This window comes from Lonchura striata, chromosome 33 (assembly GCF_050655825.1).
Source record: "Lonchura striata isolate lonStrDom1 chromosome 33, ASM5065582v1, whole genome shotgun sequence".
NCBI lineage: Eukaryota > Metazoa > Chordata > Aves > Passeriformes > Estrildidae > Lonchura > Lonchura striata.
The window spans coordinates 6274500-6282844 of record NC_140735.1 but is presented as its reverse complement, the minus strand read 5'-3'; positions in this window follow the sequence as shown (position 1 = coordinate 6282844).

Sequence of the window (8345 nt, the reverse complement as noted above, 5' to 3'; positions counted from 1 at the left end):
TATCTACTACACAGTTTATATAGGGTTTGCTACAAGCAAAGTCAGCAACAGCTCTCATTGGTCAAGTTTACAAAGGTCTTTGTTTTACTTCTATGTGCATTTACAGCTGTAGCTAAGTTCTCCAAGCCAAGTTCTCATTGCTAAGTCATGCCTTCCAAGGACAGAGCATATCTTCAAGGCTATGCCTGTCCTTATTATCTCATTGCGACCTTGTTCTATTTCCCAGGCCTAGACAGACCTTGTACAGTTTCCCAGGCCTAGACACAGAGCTGGTTTCCCAAACTCTGCTCCCAGGCCAGACACAGGCTGATTCTGATTCTGGGGTCTTAGAGAGAGGTATCAATGAATAACTGTTCCATTGATCCATGACCCCTCTCCTGCAACCATTCTCCAACAATTCCCCTCTTTTTCTCTTGCACCAACATTGCCTGATCAGTGACTGATGAGGCAATTTGGTGCATAGCTCTCTGAAGGCAAGCACAAATATAGCAAGCATATAATCAGCAAAATCACTAAACCAAGCATAATCAGATATTGAATGATAGAGCAAAACCATCGTCCTAGACCTAATGATTTTATCCAGTCATCTAACCCAAAGCCATGTTGTTGTTGTAACTGAGCAGTAAGCCTGTGCAATTCACTAATCTGCTTATGTATCGACTTAGAATGATCAGACAGATTCATGCAGCACATTCCCTCAGAATCTTCACAGCCATGTCCCTAAGCCAATAGTAAAAAGTCAATAGCAGCACGATTCTGTAAAGTAGCATGACAAATAGAATCTACATCCAACAAGAGACTAGATAATGCAGCAGATGTTGGCAAGACAACAACCTAGTCTGTTTAACAATGTAAGTGATCTAGCTGCTTCTGCTCCAGGGACAAATATAGAAGAAGTAACAGTTGCTTCTGTGGACCAAAACTTAGCATCATCCCTACAATTGCTCTGAAATGCATGGGTCATCCTTTTTTGTCTATGTTGTCGGTACATCTGTAATATCATGGACATAGTAGGTGTCAGTAGAGACAGTCAACCAATTGTGCGAGGACCTCTTTTGAGTTTAGAAGGGATACCAGACCAGGCACAATCTCCACAGATGAGAAAGTACCCAGCAGGTAGCTGCAGTGGAGAACTGGAAGAAACTGAAACATGTGCTGAAGTGTAATTACACCAATAGGAAGAATTTCTATATATTGGGAGACTGGAATTTACTGATACCGGATACTTGTCAGGATTTTGTTGCTCCATACCAGTCCAATTAAAAACAATGCATGCATCAGCTTGAATTGGTCCCAAAAGCTCTAACTCTTGTGGTTCAAGAGGAGCAGGGGGAAGGTGAGGAACCCAAGAATCCCAATTATCCACATTATTTTGGGGATTTGTCACCTTACAAGATGGTGTGTTCTGAGGGCAAGGCCAATTGTCAACAGGTATCCCTACCAGACAGGTAGAGAATGGATTTCCAGGTGAGGATAGAGACAGACAGCACTCCGATTTGTCAGCTTAGCTAAAGTAACCCATATGTTTGTTCTTGGTTGTGCAGGAGCCCAAGCATTAGCTTGCAACAAAATTGACAGTATCAGAGTCAAAAGTATCATTTTGTTCCTTAAAGCATAATTTATTTCTTGTAGAATAGGCTCAAGCCGAAGTCGTCGTCTGTGGAGTCTTCGGTCTTCGGCAGAGGTGTTGGCAGCCGTGTTGAAACAGGACGTGTCCACTTACTGGGAACCCACAAGGGCCCTGTAGGTGTAGACACACACATATGACCTCTACCCATATCATTTACAGGTGCTGGTCCTGACCATATCCCTGTAGCAGGATGCCTATGCATTACAGTCATTGGCTTATCAACACCTTGTTTTGCAAGTATCCCATGTACCTAGGCAGGTGGCATATCATGAACACCAAATATACAAAGATGATTTAAAGTAAACAATGCTTTTCCCAATCTTTCCTGAGGATCAGTAATTATCTTAAATTTTGCAAGATACTGTTTTAGAGTTTGGTTTTCCCTTTCTACTATAGCTTGTCCTGTGGGAGAGTGTGGTATTCCTGTAATATGCTTAACACCCCATTGCTGCCAAAAGCAATTAACTTTCTTCCCTACTTATGCAGGACCATTATCTGTTTTAATAACTCTAGGTACCCCTAAGATAGCAAAGCACAGTGTTAAATGTTGAATAACATGAATTGCTTTCTCTCCAGCTTGTGGGGAGGCCCAAATGAAGTGACTGTAGGTGTCAATGACCACATGGACATAACGTAAATGCCCAAATTCATTCACATGAGTCACGTCCATTTGCCACAACTCAGTGGGGCCTGGACCTCGGGGATTTACCCCCAGGCCAAGACCTGGTCCATTGTGATGACTACAGTCTGGACATGCTCTGACAATTCCTCGGGCTTCCTCCATGGTAATATCAAAGCAACGTCGTTGCCCTTTTGCATTCTGATGAAATGAGGCATGAGCATTGCATGCTTTTGTAGAATTCTCCATGGGTACAGTCACTGATACCAGCTGATCAGCACAAGCATTGCCCTCCCCTAATCCTTCCATCTACTTGTGACTCCTGATGTGAAAAACAGCATATGGAGAAGATCTTTGTCTAATAGCTGATTGGAATTGTGCAGAAAGTGGAATCAGGCATTGATTCTGTACTTCTCGCAGCAATGCATCTTCAATACGCTGTGCTACTCCAACTGCATACAAGGAATCAGACACAACATTTATAGGGTCATGCATCCATCGACAAAATGCACAAACAATAGCTAGAAGTTCTAAAGTCTGCAAAGTGTCTGATTTCTGTCCCTCTAAAATGTTATGATTCCATGGTCCTTGCTCATTCCAGGTGAGAGCAGCTTTTCGTGATTATCTGCCTGCATCTGTGTATACAGAGACAGCTGAGCCCCCTGCCATGGGGACCCCGGCGCCCAGGAGCCCTCACCTCTGCTGATTTCACATTATACTTATAGCTAGTTATACTCAGGTTTTTGTCAGAAAGTACAAAAAGAACTCTTGGTCACTTTGCTTTGTTTGTTTTAAGGTCTGAGGAGTCTTTCTTACCTCTTATCTTTTAGTGTGGAAATTTGCATTAATTTTCTTTAGCCAGGGTAGTTTTGCAAGTGCTGCAGTTATTAGACTAAACAGCACATTTAGCAAGCTCAAAGTGGCACATTTTACTTAAATCCAAATGGATTTCTACACTGTTCGCTCTGTCTCATTCCCCCCTTTCCTTAAGATGATAAGTAAATTCTTTTACTTAATGTAAATTTTTGAATTAGTAAGTGCCCCTTAGTGATTTACTATGTACATTTGACATCAGAAGGATTTTTTAATTATTTTTTCTTTACTGAACAGTCAGTAAAGAGAGCAACAATCAGGAGATTGGAATGGCAGCAAGGAAGTGGAGTGCCCAAAAGGGAGCACCGGGGTCCCAGTGCACGATGGAATGCAGAAAGGGATTTCTCAAGAAGTGATAAATAAAATAAATAAATAAATAAAATAAATAAATAACTTAAAGTGATAAATAAAATAAATAAATAAATAAAATAACTTAAAGTAATAAAAAATAAATAATTAAAATAAATAAATTAAATTAAATGATTAAATAAATAAGTAAAAAATAACTTAAATAAATTGATAAATTAAATAAAAAAAAATAAAGTGATAAATAAAATAAATAAATCCACTACTGTTCTGGAGGATATAGTGCTAGGGGAAAAGGAAAATCACACTGAAACAGAGTAAGATTTAACAGGGTAGAAAATCCATCTGGCTTTAGGTGAAGTGTACTGCATAGTGGCTTGCTAACATGAGTGAAATATGCTGTTTAGTCTGTTAACTTTGCTGTGCTTGTAAAACTGTCCCAGCCAAGGAGAAAAGAATGTAATCTCCAAGGTGAAGAGATAAGAGGGGCCCCTTGAACTCTAAAACTAAGAGAAAAAGAAGTCTGAAAAAAGAGACAAAGGAATTAGAGAGTTCTCTGTACAAAGGGCCAACTGTAAATTGTAAGGCAAAATCAACAGAATGAATATGCATGAACCTATTCTAAGATTCTATATATATATGTAAATTAGTGCAAGATAAAGAAAAGATCGAGAATCCCCAAGGGGCGCTCATGCCCTTTAAAGAGAGATCCCTGCAGCAAGGGAAATCCTGATGTGTGCCCAGCCCTAGAAAAAAAAAAAAAATTACCATTTCCCAACAAATCTTTATTAAAATTGTAAAGTTGCAATTTTCATCTGCATATCAGCACTCCCTTGCCACAAGCAGGATAAAATGCTGATGTGGGAGTTGGAACTCCTGAGAGACCTATAATTACTATGGCCCCACAGGCTAATGTTGTTAATTGGAGTCTCAGAAACAACTTTTGCCATCCTCAGCGAGTTGGGGGCTGCCGGCTGCAGTTAAGGAGGCTCACCAAAAATAAGACTCACACAAAAAATGAGGTATCAAAGTCACCACTGGCTTCTGAGATGGAGACTGGAGAAAAACTGAGAATCCAAGTGGACAAACTTATGACTGAGAAAGATCATCTCAGGACCCAAATTTCTTCAGCAGAGTGTAAGGAAAGACAATTATTTGAGAATTTGAATAGGGAAAAGTATAGAAGAGAGAAACTAGACCTGAGAGGTAACCTGATTTATCCCCGTTACTGAATTGAACATTTGCAGAAACATTTCCAGGAGGAAAAGGAGAAAATATGAAAACTGAAAGAAATGGTAAAGGTGATGCTTAAGCAAGCTCCCAATTCCCCCTGTGTTGTGCAGAGTCCATTCAGGTGGCTGACTGGCAGAAGCATCCCAGGCACAAGCCAAGTGAGACTGAAATGCAGTAAGTGGAACCCCATCAATACATATGTACTAATCCCTATCAATACATCAATACAAAACCCCATCAATACATATGTACTAATCCCTATCAATACATCAATACAAACCCCATCAATACATATGTACTAATCTCTATCAATACATCAATACAAACCCCATCAATACATACGTACTAATGACCCACACATCCACATTCACACTGGCTCTTGCCAATGACTAATTACATTTCTAACAGATACAGGAACACAGCATTCAGCACTAACAAAGCAGGATGCCGAGAAGCTGGTTGTATGACCCGGATGCCAAGTGTCAAAATTACTTTAGTAGAAGGAGCAAATGTTATCTACCAAGCTGCTAAGGTTAATTTATAGGTCCTGCATGAGATGTGGATATTGGCTACTTGCTTTGCAATCAAGGATCACAATGACAATATTGCGGTGTTTTGAAAAGTCAAATCTGATATTCTGAACAATCAAATCTGTTGTCTGCCTGATGGCAGGGACTCAACGTTAATGTTTGAACATTGGCCCAAAGCATAAAAGGAGTCCAGAGACTGTGCTGACTCCATGTGGCACCTGCACCCCTGGTCCAAGAACTGCTAGTATCCCCATGCTGGATTTCTGCTGCAGGGAGAAGTGGAATTTCGGAAGTTCTGACCAATTTGTCCCCACTAACAGCTGACGTAGCCAATGCTGTAAACCTAACAGCCACAATATAAGCACCCATGTGCCTGGGCATTGATGGGGTGGTGACAGGTTAAGAGAAGAAAGGAACTACCACTCAGTCCCACTTCTATCTCTCCTGTCTGAGACAGTGGACAGTGATCATTTTAACACACTCCAGTCTCATAGAACTTGCCAGTGTTTAGCCAGTGTTTGCTGTTGACATTGCCATTGCAGAAGACCCTGCTGAAAACACTGGAAGCAGCAACAGCAGTGGGCAAGCATTTCATAAAATAGAGGTTGAGATTCCTCCTGAAGGATATCAAGGCCTAGCACCATGAAAGACCAAAGAAATATTCACCATTCAACTCAACCGCATTAAAAGAGATGGAACAGGGGGATTCTGAGTTGGAAAAAGGACTTTTGTCATTATTCTGAGTGATTAAACAACTTGAGCCACTAAGGGGTAACCTGTCCAGGAGACACATACTGTTTCTATCCAGGAATGGTATCAGTAACAATTCCAGCACACCCCCACTGAAGATCAAGTTAACTATCAAAGGACAGCTTATCCTTATTGCAGGAGCAATCCCTGCCAGCAGGAAACAAATTTAACAAGTTTAAATTAACAAATTCAACCCACAGGGTAGAATTACTTCTTTTATTTAAGCTAGGAAGTAAGGTAACTTAGTACATGCATTCTACACCACACGTGCTTGTCAGTTGTAAGTGCAATTAATTGAGTATGACCAGGGATTTTACCCATTACCCAAATTAGGTAACACTTCCATTATTACGTCCAAGGATGGATCCCACCAAAAAGGTGCCACGATAGAGAGGTCTTGGCTGGCGTTCCCTGGCTCCCCTGTGCAGCCTCTCATCAGCATCACAAACACTGGGGCCACGTGCTTTCCTTCCTACAGAAAAGAACTCTCATTCTCATCCAGAAGCGATTATTCAAATGTGGATACCACCTCCCATATTATATGTGCCCAGAGATGACTCTCATACAAAAGCTGCCAGATCAGAAAGCTTTCACTGATCTTGATAGTAAAAGGGTTTTAAAATCATGGGGATTTAGGGTTAAAAGGAAAATTAAGCTTTGTAGGCCCTGAAAAAAAAAATAAATGTCCTAGGTACATGAAGGATTTGTACCTTGCTAGAACTGCACCTGTGTAGCTAGTACATGATAAATGATATGACTGTTAGATGTGATGATTGTTTAGTAATTAAATATAATTACTGTTTAATCCTAAGAATAATCATGAGAAACTGTGGTAAGTGGCCTCAGAAAGATCATGAGAAACTCATGTCAATGTATACAATAGAACAATATAATTTTAATAATTAATATGTAGATTATATAACGATAGAATATAAAATACATTAAGCTCAAAAGCCATGTTGGAGTCAGATTTGGGTCTGTAGCCCTGATTCCCAGAGCTCTCAATAAAAGCACCTGCAGATAATCATATCCCGTGATTATGTGTGTTCCTGAATGCTAACACCCTGTCTGTCCACATTTTGTGTGGGAGCAATCCTTGGATGTTTTCAGTGCTGGAGGTGGTATCCAGATTTCAGTGGATGAGCTCCTTAAAGATGATTGAAACACTTTTACAGGGGAAGGAAAGCCCCTAGGCCCAGGGTTCAACGTGCAGATTACATGCTGCCCAGGGAGGTAGAATTCAGTAATAATTTTCTGACCTGGCACATATTGTGTGAGAGCAATCCTTGGATATATGTCATGTTGGAAAGTTGTATCCAAAGTAAGATGGTGGACTCCTGAAGAGGAATAAAGTGATTTTCTACGGGAAGGAAAGGACATAACCCACTGTTTCTTGCGCAGATATGCTTCTCAGGGGAGGTAAAGGCCACAAAGACCTTTCTGCTCTGGATCGTCTTGTGTTAGACATCCACTGGAAGTATTTAGTATCGGCATGTGGCTCCAAATGCTGTAACTGTGCTCCTGGACATGAATGACAGTACCTTTCTTTGGGAAGGCAAACACATAGTCCTGCTGGTGGTGTTCACATGACTGCAAAGTGAAGGTAAAAGCCAGCAACAGCTTTCTGTTCTCACATGCTTTGTGTGGCAGCAATGCTTAGACATTCAATATTGGAGCTTGAATCCAAATGTCAGAACCCAGGCCCTCCAAGTGAATGACAGTACCTTTCCTAGAAAATGAAACTCCCAGTCCTAATGTTGGTGCCACAGATGATCATCTGCCTAGTAGAGAGACAAGTCAGCAAAACCTTTCTGTCCAGGAGCCTTGGTTTGACAGCAGTCCTTGGACATATTTGATATTGGAGGTGGTTTACAAAAGTTTTGACTCCTGAAATGGAATGACAGTGCTTTTACATGGGAAGGAAAGCAGCTAGCCTCAGATTATAAACTGGAGAGGGGAGGAAAATGCCAGCAAGAGTTTCCTGCCCTAGTCTATTTGGTGTGAAAGCAATGTCTAGAGCCCTAGATGTATTAAATACTGGAACTCGGCTCCAAATGCTGCAGCTAGGTTCTTCAACGTTAATGACAGCACCTATTCTTGTGAAGGGAAACACCTTGTCCGACTGACGGTGCTGCAGATGATCATCTGCCAGGTGGAGGTGAAGGCCAGCAAAACGTTTTCATCCTAAAACACTGTGACTAGTGCTTTATTTTCCAAGGAAAAATATTGTCATTCCCTTTCAGGAGCACATATAAGGAATTTGGAAACCACCTCTACTAATGAATATGTCCAAGGATTTCTCCAACAGAATAGGTGTCTGGAGAGATAGGTCTTGTTTGCCTTTTCCTTTCCTGGGCCAACAATCATCTGCAGCACTAACAGTAAGACTAGGTGTTTCTCCTCC